This window comes from Abramis brama (assembly GCF_963993115.1).
Source record: "Abramis brama genome assembly, chromosome: 20".
In the NCBI taxonomy this organism is placed as follows: Eukaryota; Metazoa; Chordata; class Actinopteri; order Cypriniformes; family Leuciscidae; genus Abramis; species Abramis brama.
The window spans coordinates 16,652,311-16,671,460 of NC_139982.1; the positions used below are offsets into that span (position 1 = coordinate 16,652,311).

The 19,150-nt window shown below is 38.0% G+C and overlaps 1 protein-coding gene across 6 annotated transcripts in view; it reads left to right on the top strand.

The window, feature by feature from the left end:
* The window catches only part of tjp1b (tight junction protein 1b), a 126,568-nt gene that overhangs the window by 74,195 nt on the left and 33,223 nt on the right, over window positions 1–19,150 (top strand). The window contains exon 1 of one of the 6 annotated variants that reach the window (XM_084094110.1): window positions 9,157–9,175. The exons of the other annotated variants lie outside the window; for them this stretch is intronic. The gene's annotated coding sequence lies outside the window, so the exon portion shown is untranslated. Of the gene's footprint in view, window positions 1–9,156; window positions 9,176–19,150 lie in introns of those variants that run through there. 6 annotated transcript variants of the gene reach the window in all.

A 19,150-nucleotide genomic window follows, 5' to 3' on the forward strand; every position in this document is an offset into this window, starting at 1 on the left:
TCCATGGTGACGCGTCATTGCGTGTCACGTGACACACCGCAGCAACAACAGAGCTGAATGAATGATGATCTGCTTTTGTAATTTTTCATTTTTTATTCAAAATATTCACAAATTTGTTAGATATGGCATGAAATATCTGATATTCCGATTGTCAAATATATGCAAGTAGAAGTGTTTTGTTGTTTAAACACCTTTATAACGATCGCGTTAGTTGAGCTGTATGCGTAATGGGCGCCGCCATCTTAGTTTGTGCCGCAGACGCAGTTCAGAGAATCGGATCTGTTGGATTTACAACACGTGAATTCATCCACTTCTCCCGAAATACATAAAAGTAAGTGGCTGGTGAACTGGGAGAAGAATAGAGTAAACTTTAAAGTTACTTACACAATGTGTATCTGATATGAATAAAACGTGTCTAATTATAATGGAAAGGATGATTATTGCCTCTTCCTTTGACATCAGTGTGTATTTTACAAACTCTAAATGTATTGTTTTTTTTAGTACTTATATGTCTGAAACCTAAAATAAACATTATGTGGTTGAAAACACTGAAAAGTTGTCCTATATGACAGCTCTGAGCGCGCCTGTCTCTGGCTCAGCGCCAGCCAACGCGCAGAGCACATTTGAATTTAGCAGTTGATTTTAAGAATGTTTGTCATGTTTTTCCTCCTACAGAAATTATATTAATACAAAAAATATTTTTTCCATTTTCATATTTTTGAAAAAGCTCCAGGGAGCCACTAGGGCGGCGCTTAAGAGCCGCGGGTTGCCGACCCCCGGTTTAGGTATTGGGGATGTAGAATATGGTCTTGAAGAATAAGGCATTAATATGTGCTTTATAAGTACTAATATCAGCCAATATCTTAGTAATAATAAGCATTTTAATAATCAACTAGTTAATAGTTAGGACCCTAAAATAAAGTGTTAATTTTTTGGGGGATTTCTTTGGCTCAAACATTCACTCTTAATTGGTGGTGACTGAGAAATGTTTAATAGTTATTTGGTGTTTATCTGTTCATTTTCCACATACTTTTCTTCCAATAATCTCTTGAAGTTTTGAATATGCAAAACTGCATGTTTTAAGAGATTTTTGGTAACCTTTTACAATAAACCTTTTCAATACATTGCCATTAGTTAATTCATTAGGTATCATGAACTAACAATGAAAAAAAAAATGTAACTGCATTTATTTATCTATATAAATGTTAATTTAGTTTATAAATAAAATATATACAAAAGTTTGGGGTCATTGAGATTTTTGTTGTTAAAAAATTCATACTTTTATTCAGCACGGATGCATTAAATTGATAAAGTTACAGTGAAGATAGTTATAATGTTACAAAAGATTTCTGTTTCAAATAAATGCTGTACTTTTGAACTTTGTATTCATCAAAGAATCCTGAAAAAATGTATGACGGTTTCCACAAAAAATATGAAGCAGCACAACCGTTTTCAACATTGATGATAATAGAAATTAGAAATGTTTCCTGAACAGCAAATCATCAATGATTTCTGAAGGATCATGTGACACTGAAGACTGGAGTAATGATGCTGAAAATTCAGCTTTGATCACAGGAATAAATTACATTTTAAGACATATTCAAATAGAAAAGTTATTTTAAGTTGTAATATTATTTCACATATTACTGTTTTTTTACTGTATTTTTTATTTAAAACAATGCAGCCTTGTTGAGCAAAAGACAATCTTACAGGTGTACATGTTTGTACAAATTCACATGAATGTAAATGAACATTCATGCATTATGTACAAAATGAGTTAACGATGAACTATAGTATATTTATATATTTAAAAAAAAGTTGTTCATTCTTAGTTTGTGATGCCTAATGCAATTAAGTAATTATAGCTTTGTCTATTTATAAATGTTCATGCTCATTTTCCCAATTTCTGCACTCACTTAAAGTGACACTCATAAAGTTTGCAATAATCTTTAAAAATGTAATAAGCTGTTGAATGTAATCTCAAAATGAATATTGACTTGTAGCATTTAAAATGATTGATTTCATTTTGTAGTGGTTTTATTTTGTTTTATTTTGACAAATTAGCATAGACTTTTATTGTCAGACATGTATAGGTTGTCAGCCATTGCATTAAAGCAATTATCTGCTTCTCAGTATTAGAGAGAATTCAAATGTTGGTCCAAATCAACCCCTTATGCGTTACAACCGGGGGAGTTGACGGAAAGCGTTCAGACACTTATTAGTCTCTGGAAAGCTTATGTTCATTGACTGAATACAGACTTGGCTGCTTACAGATGAACAGGCTCATTTTCGTTTGGCCACTTTAATTTCGCCTCTGTCAATTTTTAGATGCTGCGTCCCGAGATGCGCCTATTTATACGACTTGAGTAGAAGCGCACAATTATTCTGCTTCCCTAAATGAGGCCATTTTTTTACTCTTTGGGATTCATTAAAATAGCATTTCAGCTGTAAACGGTCCAAAAGATGTGCATGTATGACATGCTTTAATTGCATGCTTTTCATTTACAGGCTGTTAGCATGAGTTGGTCTGTCGGTTCAAAGCACAACTGTGATCAGTCGAGTGTCCTTGTTAGTCTTCTGCATTGATTTCCTGAGATGAGAGCCTGATATCCATATCTCACTGGAGCCGACCCTCCTGCTTTTGTTCACCATGGGAGAAGGTGTGTGTTTGTAGGGGAGGGGGGTCCAGCGTCCGGGACAACTGTTATCAGAGCGTTCCCGGCGCTCTCCGGGCTCCGTGGAGGGCTCTGATAACTCCCAGCATGCACTCTGGTGTAGTAGGCTGGATTTAGAGACACAGTCTCATCTAATAGCTCTGATTATTGATACAGTGAAAGGATTTGTTTCCTTCTGAGTGTCCGCTGATAAATTTTAATGGGCTGCACTGATGGTGGATATTTTTACTTTACAACTTTTTCCACATTATTACTGATAACCGAGGCAATGAATGATACTGTAAATCTGAACTATTTTCCCGCCAAAAGTTGCCAGCCAGTGTCAGCATTTTGGATTATTTTCACAAAACTTTCATGGCCACCAGAGTATTTTGTTGTATGGATATCTGAACATGTAATAGGCCTATATCAAAAGAAAAGACAGACCCTCTGCTTTTTAACGGTTTTATTCTAGCTTCATGTTTTCTTTTCTTTTTTATTAATGTAGGAAAGTTTCATAAAGCAACATTTTAAACAAAAACAAGTGTTTTTTCGAAGAGTACAACATAAGCAATGCTTTGATCGCTTGTTTGATCAGGAGATTGAGTGCTCTTTCAGAAGATGCGTAATAGCGCCCCCTACCGTATGACAGTGAAAACACGGAAAGCCGGAAAATTCCGTCAATGGCAGGGAAAGAGTTAATATTTAAATAATTTCTATATGATCAGTAGCTTTATATAGTTTTAGTACCTGGTATAGTAAGAGAACTGAATGGAACACTGTTGAGTTTAAGCCCTCTTAAATTTAATTTAATTCTAATATCTAGTTATTTACCAATAACTGAATATCTTTTGAAACCAAAAGAGAGTTGAATATAGTAGAAAAGTATATAATTACCATACCAATATTGTCTGTGTTCATTTTAGCCTATATATTTATTTTTTTATACATTATATTCATTTACATATACAAATTTCCTCAACAAATTTTTTTTTTCATTGTTAGTTCATGATGCCTAATGTTAACAACTTAAACCTTGCAAGTTTACTAAGATTTTTTAGATTTGTTATCTGTCTAAGTGTTCATACTTATTTTCCGCTTAAAGTTATTTAATCGTTTAATTTGTTTCTGCCTATTTTAAAATTTAACATACAAACCATTATTTTAGTATTATTTAGTTTAGTTTGCTTTTCTTTATATAACATTAAAGCGATTTCATCGTCGATTTCATCATCCATTTATCAGTTGTCATCTATTATAAATTTGGTATTGACTAGAATTTTAATATTGATGCATCCGTGGAATAAAATAATGTTTAATTGGAAAATATTAACCCTCATAATATAAATGTATAATATCGGCCAATGACAATTAACTACAAAAAACATTTGTGGTTGTGTAATTTTTAGCCTGTGGCATCTTTGTTGTTTAACAGTTTGTGAATATCTGCTGCTGTCTTTGTCGCCTGCGAGTCAAAGCATATGATTCCATTAAGAGAGCGATCTAAAGTTAGCCGTGTCACTGTGGAAGTGAGTGATCCCTGACGTGATCCTTCAGGCACCAGTGTGACGTTGCCGGTGGTCTGGCCATCATCAAACATTCCCCGTCCTCCCCTCTGATACCAGCTGACAACCTAAAATGACATGCCTGCAGATAACGTCCCCGGCATGAGATCCGGCACACTTCAGGTGCGTCAGTCTTAAAGGGAGAGTTCACACAAAAATGTCACTTCTGTCATTTACTCGCCCTCATTTTGTTCCAAACACAAATGAATGTCTTTCCATGCACTTTTCCCATAGTGGACACAGCTTATAAATAATGTCCTTGAGAAATCACGGCTACTATAGCAACATCCTTTACCATCCTTTAAACATTGTTCCTTTTGTCCTTGCATGCTTCTCACAGCTTTCTTTTTGTTAGTCATTTTTGGGCTTGGCTTGAATAATAAGTTGAGTGCATATTTTTACATACGTAGAAGGTAGAATATAGAAATCCACACACATGCATGTTTTCTCTAACCTATGTGAATGTCACTGGAGGAGGTCATTGAATGGAAATGAACCACAGCATCCATCCATCCATATGTGTCCCCTCGCTCCCGCTGAAATCGGAGCCCTAATCATTACCTATGGGCTCTTTATAATACTGTAGAGTCAGCAGCCTTGAGCTATTTATAGCCTTTTCGATACAGTGGAGTCGCTTCACTGCTGTCACGTTTATTCCTCTTTTTTTCGTCCCCAAAGAAGTCCTTCAATGGATGTAGAAAATGTGGCCTTGCATGTTGCTTTGGGATAAGTTCATACCAAAGTAACCTTAGTTTCCAGATTGTCAGAATCTGGATAGTTTGGATTCGTTCCTCTCTTGAGAAGACGGCTGCTTAGGGACGTTACCGAGATGGCCATCGAACGGCAAAGATCGGATCCTAACCTTTACTTAAGGCGAGACACTACAGGTGAATAGGGTAAAATTTTAAAATAATAGATATCACCATGAAACTTCCTCAGTTGATTACTTACACAAGTATATAAAAAAAATGTATTACAAGTTTTAGAAATGTGTATGTTTAATTATGCAAATTAGGCATTATCTCATTAAATATGCACGATTTTGCATATATTTTCGGTAGATAGATCTGAACATATGATAAGGCCAGGTGCAAAATTCTTTTCTCATTTTGTTTACACACAAGATGAAAAAAAAACTCAGAGGGATTTCAGGATATATGCTTTCATTACCTAGAAAATCAAAATATAGTGTCCATAGCCTTAAAATCGATTTTAACCATATTTTTTTTATGAAAATGTCACATAAATCAGGCCAGGAATGATTTATTAACAAATCCCTCTGAAAATATCTTCAGAATACTGCTAAGTGTATAACTGGAAAGTTTGGTGTATATAGGTGCTACATAGGCTGAGATGTTTGTACTGGAGAATGATAAAAAACTCATTTTGAGAAAACGGCAGTTAAAGATTAAAATAGCTCTAAATGAGAAATCGTCGTTAGCTTTAATTCCCCCTTTGGACATTCACGATTGGTTACTGATAGAAAGGAAATGCCCATATTTGGGTTACATAGCGTTGTGCAGGAGACTCAGAGCTTTACAGCGATACCGGTCATGACAGACTTCAGTAAACAGACGGAGCTCGGCATGTGGCGTTGGAATACTAACTTCCTGGTAAATTCGGTAGAAACTTACTGCCGCAAGTAAACAAAATGTAATAAAATAAACATCTTAATGTATATTTTCAGCGTTTTCTTTACAGCAGCTTGAAAGAACACATATTGAAGGAGTAAACTAGCCCAAAATCTCAAAACTGACCACTGCATGAAAAATCTGTTTTTGCCTGCCGTGTCTCGCCTTAATGCCTGATCAGAAGCATAGGATATTATTGTGATTATCTTATTCTACCTCATTTAAAAGAGCATTTCTTTAAGCTAGTAAGCTGTTAGCTTGCACTGCACCTTTTTGCTGTTCATCCAGCTATGTAGTTTCCAAAATTGAATTTTTCGTGTTGCTCAATTTTAGCGATTGTTTATCTTTAAATTAAAAGTCAGCTTTTACGAATATAGTACAATAAAGCCTAGATTTTTCTGTTATACTTCTTTAATGCAGTAAGTGGCCAATCACACAGAGTAGGGCTGAACATGCGCTAGACAGACATTTACTAGTGTCAATAGTGTAGTGATGTATGAAGCTCAGCTCACACAGAAGTCTCTTTCATTGTTGGGGTAATGCATTACAAGTAATGCAAGCTTTCAAAATTTCAAGTAACTAGTAAAGTAACTTAAATTTACAAGAAAATATCTGAGTTACTTATTCAAATTAATAACGCAAGTTACTTTGTTTTCCCATGTATTGACTAGGCAGGCATTTACTCATCTCACTTGCACAGACACAGATTCAGTATTCCTCAAAGTGAATAAAAATAGTGAAATACAAACTCTGAATATTACACAAACATGCAGTAGTTAAATGATGAATTACACAAATATACTTTATGTATTTAATCTCACTTTATTAACCAAAGTCTTTGCTGCTGACCTTCAATGATCCAATTTAACCATACTAAAAAGCAGAAATGACTTTAGATTTAGATTTGAATTATTTTTTTATTGCTGAAGAAAGTTTCTTCTCCTGCGTCCTATTCTTGTGCGATCCAGAATGGCAGCACAGCTGAAAGGTTTGTTTGAGCCGCGACCGTGAATTTGCATTTCCTTCAGCCTGAGGCCAATTAATTTCACTTTTGGTGTGGAAGGCCCTTAACACTTGCCAAAAATATAACTTTGTTTTGTTATTAAAAAACAAACAAGGAAGCCCAGCCCAGATGAGAAAAAGTAACACTAAAGTAAACACTACTTTCCATAAAAAGTAACTTAGTAACACAATTAGTTACTTTTTTAGGGAGTAGTGAAATATTGTAATGCATTACTTTTAAAAGTAACTTTCCCCAACACTGGTCACTTTCAAACCAAGCAGCTTTTTAAATCGCTGCGAAATCTGCGAAAATATTTCCTTTCAGCTAAATTCCCAATCGTGTGGATTCCTATTGAAATAACTGCATTTCAGCCATGAAAATTAACCGAACGATGCCAGATATTAGCAAGTCTTTTTTATGCTCAGCTCTCTGCAGTTACTTAAAAGCATCTTCTCAGAACATTGTAATTTGGTAGTGTAGTCATTTTTCAGCATGTCTGCTATTCATTGCTCTAGTGTAGACATATTTGTCACAATGCTGCCGAATGGTTTTGGAAATGAGATGCAGTGAGCTGGCAGTATGGAGAAATCTGCCAAAACTCCGCTTATGTTCGCCAGGCTGTCTAGACCTGTTACTGAACTGAGGAAGATGGCATATCTTCCCTGACCGCAGTATGGCTCAAACATCACTGTGGAATCAAATGCAAATTTAATCAAATGTGCAAATATTTTTAATATGTAACAGAAACCTTTAGGACATAACAATGCTTATGTTTTGTGAAATGCTGACACAACCTGCATCCTACAAGAACAAAACTAGTTGGTTGGGCTTCAAATGGCACTTATTCAGCAGAAAGACCCCTCTATCAACACCTCATACTGAATTTAAAGAGCAGTAAATATGTTTGGTATGTAGCATTGTCAGCATGACGGGTCTAGACGACCGTTTATATGTGAACTCTGGTCAGCGCACTATTTTTCTGCTTCCTCTATTGATAGCAAAGTAATCCCATGTTTTAGCTGTGCTAAAGAGTGTGAGTGAGCGAGGAAAGGAAAACGTGCGTGGAATCTGCCGTTACTTCTGGCTTGTGCATTCCAGCCTGACAACCTGTCGGAGGAGCTACACATGCTGACTGCATGTCTAACATTTTAGGGAGGATTGAGTCTGGCATTTACACAGTGGGTTTCGAGTTGAATAGAGGAAGCTTAGGTGCCACTAAGGGCATTCAAATGTAAATCTAATCATAAGTATTAATCATAAGTGTTTTTAACTTCTGTTAGGCGACATAATATAAGAAGTTTTTATACTGAGGCCAAACTTGTTGATTTGTTAAAGGGATAATTAATCAAAAATATTTTTTTTGTAATACAATGGAAGTCAATGGGATTTGAAAATACTTAAATTTGTGAAATAGGCACCAGATTGACACACTCTACCTTATAAATCCACACCAGGTAGCTCTGCGCACAGTGAAATTCCATTGTTTTGATTGACTTTGATTGTGATGCACTTTCATTGGATAGCCAAATTACGAATTAATCATGTTTCTTAAAACTACCTCAAAAGTGTATTTCCGCCTTAGCAGTGAGAGGAACCGATTGTATAATGAAGACGCCCAGCGTTGCATTTCTGTGCTCCGCTTCAGGATGGGCATTTACCTGCAGGCTTCATAGCCGGTGGCGTACTAGTTTTGGAGCATTGTCCCGCCAGTGGCACTGAAAGGGTTAAGACCGATACAGCACTTTCTACTGCAGATGGATCTGTGCTCCTACTGAGCAGAGCAGTTCTACAGCGAAGCGCTGCTGCAGCTCAGTACACACACTTACTCCCTTGAATGTTGCCAAGCCACGGGGATTTACAGCAGCGCACGTTTGGTGTGAAGTGAAGCAAGAGCTCGGCGAGAATAAAAGACGATTCGAGTGGAGTGGTGCAACTTTACTGGAAGTGCTGGAGTACTTTTTTAAAGCGCCTGAGCCGCTCAGCAAATCGATGCGGGTCGGTGGATGCGCCTCATCTCTTTTCCGAAGTGATTGGACAGTAACTTGCTGTTCACTACTGGCCACTGCTACATCGGGGCAGGGTTGGGACTCTCTCTTTTTGTTTGTACCTCTCTCTCCCTCCCTTCCCCCTCTCTCTGCACTATCTTCCTCCCTCCCCCGCCTCGTGCCGATTGAATCGGGGATCTTGGTGTGATCAGGCAGGATCAGTATGAGGGCTGGAGCTTTGCCGGCATGCACACGGGTCTGCGGGACCCTGGTTTTGGAGAACACAAATGACTGAAGAAAGCTATGTTTCTGGTTCTTCTGAGGTGATCTAACTGCTGTAAGTAATGTTTACGCTCATTGATTCCGGTTCTTGTTATTTTTGTGCTAACGGTGGATTTCTATCATAAGCAAGTAACTTGCATTCAAGTTAAACCAGATTTGGGTCTGAAATGCTGAGCACATTAGACCTTTGGCAGTGGTGCGTCTTAGTTTCTTAATACTTTGGCGGAGTACAACAAGTGCTCCAACAGTTGCGCAAATTGACGTTAGCCATTAGTTTTCGTTTATCTGCAGTGATCGCTGTGCCTTTAGCGCTGTAAATCTGCAGCGCTGGTGACGTTGCTGTGGTGTGTATGTGCAGGATATCACTTCGTCCTCTGGGGACCACCTCCCCTTGCTGTGAGCTTTCCTGCTCCTCCGTTTGAATAGCGGGATCACATGCTCCTGGATTGGGGCTTTTAGCCATCGTCAGCACTTTGAGACGCATCTTTCTCCATTTCTGAAGTCATCAGTCATCAGCTCCTACGTGTTGCAGTCTGATGCCAGATCCAAAGGTGCTGTGTGTGTGTTTAAGAGGGACATTTGGATGGTTTTCCACCCTCCTCATCTTCTTTTGGCTTCCAGTCAACATACGCAATGTTCTCTTGCTCTGTCTGGCTCTGTTAACACTTAACCCCTGTCAGATTATACAATTTTCTATAGTATTGTGGTAAAGGATGTTACCAGTCACTAATTCTGACTTTAACAAGTTTTTAAATATAGTTTTCAGTGTAATTTTTTCCCCATAAAATACTATCTTATCTATTTCTACATTTCTCACATCTCTCTATCTACCTATCTATTTTCGGAGACTTATTGACCTTGACACACATCCTTATATCCAAATAAATAAATTGTCCAACTACTGATGGTTTTTTTTACCCAAAAATTATTTTACGTCTTGTCCATAATATAGAGTCCATCCCTCGTTAGTTTCCCACAAGAACCAATGAGTTTTGTTCTCGTGTCGCACAAACACCTTTAAGTTTCTGCAACACCTTTGAGTGTCTGCAAGAACCAATGAGTTTTGTTCTCCCCTTTCACACACACCTTAGAGTTTCTGCAAGAGCCAATGAGATTTTTTTTTTTTTTGTCGCACAAACACCTTTGAGTTTCTGCAAGAACCAATAATCTAGAGCCATCCCTAGTTAGTGCTACAGTAGATGATGGTGAAAAGTAATGCAAAAATCCTCAAAAAATATTTGGAAATGAAGATACATAGACAAGGTTGACCAATAACAATAAAAAAGTTTTGTGCATCGTTACATTTCTTAGGTCATGTCCAGAGAGAAAAATATGTAATTTCTCCGCAAGTTTGTGAATCACTTTTTTTCAGTGTCCAACATAGTATCTAATTTGGTTACAGTGTGGCACCTCTGTTCAGTATCATCTCAGACCTGCACACACACTCACACAACTTCATAAAAATGGCACTTGTCGACACTATGAATTCAGCTGCGTGTCTCGTATCAGCACGCCACCGCCACGGTCTCCCCTGAACGTCATCTTCATGTCGTCCGCATCACAGCCCCACTAGTTTCCTGCATCTGAACCCAACGGCAACGACGAGAGAGCTATTTTTAGTTCCTCCCTCTTGCTCCCTCCGTTTCGCTCTCTCGATTTCACTCTCCTGTGGTGAGGGATAATGTGCTGCATATCCAGATTTAAAAAGACACTGAATCCCTGCCTCTCAGTTCACACTAGCATAGTAATGACTGTTAGCAGTTAAGACGAGCTTGACACTTACTATTCGCAATGCCTCAGTCACGCATTACAAAGAGGCGACTTGGTGGTAAGCAGAAAATCACTCGCACAACTCCGTCACTTTTCCACCCTAATGATGCAGATAGCTTTTTCAGCTTTAATGGGGTATCTCAGGTCTAGGTGTCATCTCTGAAAGTGCTCTAGATTCTGACTATTGAAAGGCCAAGTGTGAACTTACGCAAGAATTTCATGGATTGTTTGTATGCCGCTTGAAAGCCAATTATCCTAGACCCAAGTTTTATCATCCTCCCTGTCAGATCGCCCCCATCCAGTTGTCGTTACGTAAACCACAGATACGCACACCATCTGTGCATCTTCCAAAAACTGACTTTTTCCGGCTCTATTAGAATTGATAACCCCTTCCACCCCCTCAAAACAGGTCCTGTATCATTAATTAAAAATTACTTGGGTAGCTTCCTGTCAGAATAGTTTGGCCCTGGCCACTCGTTACGGCTGTGTTCAGCTGTCCGATCCATCTGTGAGAGGGTCCATAACTGCCCATGCTCCCAGACCTCTGACAGTATAGAGCATTGGCTGCCAGTCAAGCCAGGATTCTTCCTGCAATATGAAGATATGATTGACCAAGGCGTAGGTGAATGTGCATCCGGTCCATCTGGGAACGCAGTATTTAGCATAATAATGTGAGCAAACAGTGGATCCATTTATACAGTATGTCTTACACTTATTACATTAATAGTGTCCTTAGAGCAACCAGGGGAGCGCATGATCTCTGGAGTTGAACACAATGTGGGGTTCGAACTTTCCCTTACTAGATGTCCACATCAGAAATTCCTCATCACTAATTCCAGCTTATTAATTGAAATTGAGTTTTGCTCAACCCTGATATTTAACAGTTTACTACTTCAAACAAAACCTTTATATACTTAAAAAAGCTGTGGACTTGTCCTCCAAACTTTAGGTAAGCTAGCTAACCGTTTGGTTGCGTAAGTATAACGTTTAACATCTCAAAATCCATTCAAAGCTGTGTCTTCAACAAATGATTTGTTTCATAACCTTGCTGTCATGACTTTCCTCAGACGAGCAATTCGCTAGTTGAGCAGGTTGAAGAATTGACGCAATGAAGTTTTATCTCTAGCGTGGGAATCTCTTGATTGAGGAAATCTGTCACAATGAAGCTGGAGCACTCTGGGCTCTCATACGTTTATATAGCAGCATCAGGACGATAGTTACAGTGATTCCCATCACACAGGGATACTTTTATGACACGTTTGATTGCAGCCTGTGGGCATCCTGGAATTCGTGGCGCGCTTTATTTTTAGAGTAATAGGGAGTGACGGTGATGTCGGCTATGTTCATTGTGTACTTGCAAGTTATTTTGTAGCATGGAGAGAAACAGAGTGGGACTTTAAAAGCAGAAGTCTGTTTGGATGCATCATGTTTTTGCTTTATTCAGTGTTACACTAATTGCGAGGACAGTCCCCTTGGTGGAAACTTTCACATGCTAATTGCACCTAGACCATACTAACTGAATTGTGATCTCAGTAACTTCGTATGGGACTCGAATTGCAATTCATTTGAATATAGAATTTGATGTTAGCATTTGACTTAGAACACCTTAGCAATAAGCTTGCTGCGATAGTCGGTGTTCAGCCGCAACACCGGTTACATCACTTGCCCACCGTCGTATTGATTTTTTTATAATACAAATTCTTTAGTTCAGTTTGAGAACAGACACTACAATTAAAACTGAATATATCTGCTTAATTCAGCAAACAAGAGTCGCAACACAAATCAGCAGCAGGAGTCAGATTTCACCCTAACCCTAACCCTCACTTTTGACTGACAAGACGATGGCTGAAGATTTGGTTTCAAAACGAAATGGAAAAGCGCCTATTTAAGCGAGTTTGTCATTGTACTGTTTTGTTGTTTTTTTCATTAAGAATAATAATGAACCCACCATTCAAGCAACAGCCACCCCCGAATTGGCTCTAATTCAAAAGACAAAGTAAAATGCACACGGGCATTCATAATGGTGCATGTCCACTGGTGCGGAGCGAGTGTGTGTGTGTGTTCGTGCTCAACTTCCATAGGAATTAATTGAAAACGCTTGCTCTGCTCCGCACCGTTATGCATTTTACTTTTGCCTTTGAATTACCGATTTAAAAGTGAGGTGCAAAAGAGGGAAAAACTCCAATGCCCCCGTCCCCTGGTGATACCGGTATTACCGGTGTTGTCATGTTCGATTAACCGGTGGGAAAATTTCCTCACCGTCACATCACTACTTAGCAACCATGTGGCAGTGGCTTGGCAACCACGTACAACACCGTTCCAAATGGTAGGTTCGACATTGGATAATTTAAGTAGACTGTTAAGACTAAGCTAACAGCACTTTAAAAAGCTTAAACAAAAATGTTTTATATCATAGAGACTTAAGGGTGAGCCAGTAAATAACCACCTAACAACTTCCCAGAACATCTTAGAAACCAACATTTTGGCTACTACTCACTGCTCTGTACAGGAGACTTGCCATGCAGTTCAGTTTAATGTTAACATGATGGGTAGAAAATGTGAAAATCATTAATTATTAACTTTCCATCACACTTATCTCTATTTCACGATTCATTTTGCCTGGAAGTTAATGGAAGATTGATTTACAAATGATCGGTGGGAGACACACCAGTCAATTAGAAAATGAGAGAACCTTCCCTTTCTCTCTTACCGTATCGCTCCATCCTTGCTGCTCTCAAGACCAATTAGTGCAAATAGCTACAGTGCTACAAATCTTTACGTTTACAACAATCTCAGAATGCTGCCTCATCAGAAAAAAAATGTTTTTGCCTTCTTTTTTGCTGTTAGCCTAAGTAAAATGGGCCGCCTTTGCCGGCGAAAAGCAGCGTTGTCATACTTAGTCATGGAGCTTGAACATACAGAATCAGAGTTTTTTTGGGAGTGTGTGTGTGTGTGTGTGTTTCTTCTGAATTTCAGCAGCTAGAGAACCAAAAGTCAGCAGAAGTCATAAACATATGCAACTTTTCTGTGCCTTCGGGTCAATTTTGAACGGGTTGGTAAAAGTCAGGAACGTTATTGCCCAGTCATGTTCTGCCTTTGTAGCGCATTAAAGATGACCGTTGAGCTCTCTAAAGAGCTTTTTCACTGCGTGTAAACGCAACAAAACTTCAGAAGAAACTGTGAACTAAGATTTACTGTCAACAGGAATCAAGTGGCCCCTTTGTTAGCTTCTCAACTGGCCGTTGAAAACCACCCATAAATTCTGGCAAAATGGTGCAGGGTTTGTTGCATCAGCGTTTTTATGCCGCCGATCAGCCTTAAGATGGGCATAAATCCTCCCAACCCTTCTTTTGCTCTCCAGAGTGCAAACCTTTCCCAGCCGGGCTTCAGTTCCCCTGCGTTTTGCGCACTTCTGTTTATGAGTATTTAAGTATCAAAGTACCACATTGTGTTTCACCTCAAGTTGGATTTCTGCTTGTTAGTTGCTGATGTTGTGTGTGTGCAAAACATCCTTATGTATACTAGGCATGTGATTGTATCAAATTTTCATGTTGTGATAATTGCTGAAGCTTTTATAATGGTACTATCACGATATTGAAATAAGTTGCAAAAAAGTGTTGTTATTCTATAACAGGTTTAATAACTTTTTCTTGTAACTAATATAACTTGACATTTAAATACAATAAAGCAATACACAAAAATGTATAAAGTAAACAAATATTTCAAACAGATTAAAAACACTTATAATAAGGTCTCATTAGTTAACGTTAGTTGACACATTAAAAATGAGCAATAGCTACATTTCTTACAGAAGTATTATATTATTATTCTTTGTTAAAGTTAGGCTAGTTAAAAAATACAACTGTTAGTTAATGTTAGCTCAGATCCATTAAATAAGTTAAAACTTTTTTAATAAAGTGTTATTAAATGTTGAAATTAAATTAACTAAGATTAATAAATGCTTTAGAAGTATTTTTTATTGTCATTTTATTTTAACTAATGTTAAATAATGGAGCCTTATTGTAAAGTGTCACTGAACAATAAAGAAGCAGAGCATATTCAATCAATTTCTAGGGCATTGTTGTAGTCCAGATTAAAATATAAAAAAAAAATCTTTTTTTTTTTAAAGTTTGAAAATAAATCTCCTTAAATCTTTAAGTCTTACTGTATTTGGTGCTGTGATGAACACCATTGCGATTAGCGAATGCAAAAATATGTGCCCACGATAACAATATCGTGCATGTTCATTATCGTGATATATCTTATTACCGAATACTGGCACATGTCTAATGTATACATATATTCCTTTGAATTTTCTTTGCAGCATATATTTTTAAAGCTGACTAGGTTAAGATAACAAAGTGTTTGCACCCGCTCTTGGTGCTGTGTAATTCCTAGGTACGTTTCCTTCCGTACCTTCCAACTCTGGAGCCGGCTGGCAGCTTGCCTAGCCTGTCAGGAGAAACTGAAGGATGAGTAATGTTGTGTTTAACAGGATAAATCCAAAGCCTAGTGAGCTTCCTAACTGTCTACTGCCCACATAGTTAGCTACCTTCTGAGGTGTCATCCTAACCGCCGCAGAACCTTACCAGTGACCGATTTGGAGTGCTGCAACGTCAATTGATTAAGTTGATTTGAATTGGATTGGATATTAGCATGATGCTAAACTAAATGCCTAGTTGGCACGAAAAAATATTCTGTATTTTTTTATTTCCACTGAACTCATTGCAATGCATTCTAAGATTGATTGACTGCAACAAAAGTGTTGCGTTAAAATTTGGCCGAAACAAGGTATTTTTGGAGGTAGCATTATTAAAATAAAAAATGTGATGTTCATACCTGGAGTGTTCCTTTTATTTCAGTTGAGTGGGACATTAACATGTTTCTAAGTTAATGCTCAATTAATAAGCTTAAAGCATCTCGGTTTTTTTTTTTTTTTTTCACTTTGCTGCCTTCTGGAATTGCATTCTCCATGAAGAATATATGTGATGTTGCCAGATTTGGCCAAGTTGCCAACAATGTGTTTTAGGAGGTTAATAAAATTGAAAATTTGGTATTAATACCAGGACTGCAATTTTTACGCCTTGAAGAGGTAGATCACCCTTTCATTGCATGGACAGAAAAACCCCTATGCATTTTTTCTAAAATACCTTATTTTGTGTTGCACAAAACAACATGAGTAAATGTTGGGTGAACTATCTCTTTAAAGACAAGAAATCTTTAAATCTCCAAGAAGACAAATAAACAGTGCATGTGAATCATCTTTCAAGGACGTTCTCTTGTGGTATTACAGCAGCTCTCGAGGCTTTTACTTGCTGGATTACGGTGTGCTCTCTGGTTTCTTGTTGGGAAGATTTCTATGATTCAGCCTGTTGTTCCAGAGAGTGAATGTCTAATGCCCTGGACGGCTAATCTGTCAGATCAGAAGTGTGCTGCTCGTTCAAAGCAAGTAGCATTAGTTACAGAACACTAGGAATTGGCCATTTTTGTTGGACGCACTGAAGGTTTTCACCACTTCTCATGCATTTCCTTTTTAACATTCAACAAGGAAGAGAGGACTAGATTGTACAAGAGGCAGATGGAATTTCTAATCCACTTCCTTCCACGTGATGTAATGAGCTTGTTGGCTGCAGAGGGAATGAACGCAATGATTTGGAGCCACTGACTAAATCTGAGTTGGCTGAGTGATTCCCAGTGGGCAGTGGGAATGACGAATAGAGAAGAGCTGCTGTCCTCACAAGGACACGGGTTTGATTTCAGCTTGCATCATGTCGTGATATGCGTTTTCTTGCAGTCATCTTTCCTCAACTATTCTGCCAATAGTCAATAGCCAATAAAAATAATAGTTATTAGAAAAGGTAAACTTGAATCATTTTGGAGCATTAGTCTGGTTTGACTTCATCAATGAAACTGGATGGTCAGTTAGTCATCTGAATGATCAACAACAATAAATACAACAGTACCAACATCTAGAGATTGCAAAAGTGATATCAAACTTGACTAACTGACCATCCAGTTTCATGGATCAAGTATGCAAAAACAGTTGGACGGAGCAAAACAACGTAAGTGACAATTTAGTATTTATTATGCCATGCTAAAACCTTCTTAGCAAAGTTGCAGCTTCAAAGTTGGAGACTGCTGTTTAATTTGCGTTGAATGGCCTCATTTTTACTTGCATCACAAAAAATAATATTGAATCTATCCCAACTAAGGTCAATTGGTGCCTTTTTTTTTTTTTTTTGCATAGCCTTGTCTAGCTTACATTTTCGTACAATACGCCATGGAAAGGCCGGCACGACTATCCCACTGGGATTAGCTGTGGCTTTAACAAGCCTCGCAGAGATGCAGGATATGTTAATGGCACCGGATCGATCCGAGCATCTCCTCATTGCCATGCAGGGCACAGGTGAAGGGTTGAGCTTGCAGTAATTGTCCCCTAGGTCAGCACATTTCCCACAACGCACTGCCCTTGTATTCTCTCTCCTTCCTCCCTCCCTCTTATTTCTTTCTCGGCATCTACTCTTGGTTTTATTTGAATTCATTGTCCGTCAGTCATGTTTCATTACGCTGTAATCGTCAAACTGAGGTTGTTTGGCTGATGTTGGCTGAGGGAATACTATTGCCGATTGGCAGAATAAATCGTACTTTAAAGAGGCCATATTTTGCCCCTTTACAAAGTCTTGATTTTGTTTTTTGGGGTCTACTAGAAAAGGTTTTCATGCTTGAACGTTCAAAAAACATTTTATATTGTTGCAGCCCCTCTCTTCCCAGTCTGTCAGTAACGCTCTGTTTAGTTCCTGTCTCTGTGAAGCCCCTCCTTCTGAAACCAGCGTGTTGTGATTGGTCAACAAATTAGAGTGTGTTTCAGAATTGTCACGCCCCTTACCATAACCTCAAGTTTTAACACACCACCAACTCAACCGGGCCTTGCCTTTTTTTCTTCTTTTTTTTGCATATTCCTTAGGTGGGAATTCTGGGAACGAGTTCAGAAACAGTGCTTCCCTTTGGAATGACTTTGAGCTTTGCAACTTTGCAGAAATTTTTTCATGCTCAAACAACAACATTGCACACTAAAGAAAGTTGAACAAAAGCATTATAGGTCGTCTTTAATTGTGATCACGATTTTTGCTTTTTGCGATTAATGAAGCATAATCATCTCCGATATTTGCCAACTGGTTATTTATCCTGAAATAGTTTAATTTTCGTTTGACATTTGCGTCATCTTGGAAACAAGCCTCCACAAGCTTTCATGCTTTCGGTTGCCAGATGTCAAGAGTTTAAATCCCCCAATCAGAGCTTTTCTCTTAAATGGATACATGTTCTGCTTGGTGTTTTACTTAATCTTCCTAACCTGGCAACTATGCTCACATGAATAATTTTTTAGCAGAATAATGATCATTTTAACCAGTTTAATCTAGGACAGTGAATGAAAAACAACATGTACACCGCGAAAAGACAGCAAAGTTTGGACTAATGAGTCTCTCTCATCGACAGACTTCATTTGGTCAGATTAGCATGCTAGTTGAACCAAAACTGCTCGTTCTTCACAATTCACAGGCTCTTTATAACACGCAGTTGAGATTACAGGGATCAGACCGCAGGCGTTTCTTAGCCTTGGCAAGAGACGGATAACAATAACTCTTGCTGTCAGATTGTAGTAGATCTGTTTAACTATCTGCACGCTAACAAGATGTAGTGTGCGGTTTGAGACGGGCCCAACGTTACGGGAAGTCAGAGCCGTGAAGCGATCGAGACCTGAGTTATTATCTGCGAGGTCAAAGGAATTGGACGGATGGACTGAGACTTGATCTCTCAGCTCGTGAAGATGTGACACGGGGACGTCATTCATCCTTCCTTTATCACCGTGAGGTCAGGAGGCAATCGCTTGTGCTTCACACATAAGGCTATCAGCCCTTTCATCACGGTTTCCATTTGTTACAGAAGCCTTCTCTATTTAAGCTTTTTTTTTTTTTGGTACGTGTTTTTTGTCTCATATCCGATCTGTCAGACTTTCATGGCAATTTATTGATCACAAGAAAAGTATATTTTAAATATTGCTGTATATATTACTGTATATTTTATACAGTTGTGTTATCATTAATCGATAATATTACAAAATCGTTTTTGGTTACTGAAATAAAGCTAAAATAAAATATAAGTATTAGATGAAAACTAATAAGTTAGAAATGTTGCCTGAAATAAGTACTAAAATTACTAAAACTGAAATAAAAATAAATTAAAGCTAAATAGAAATGTATAA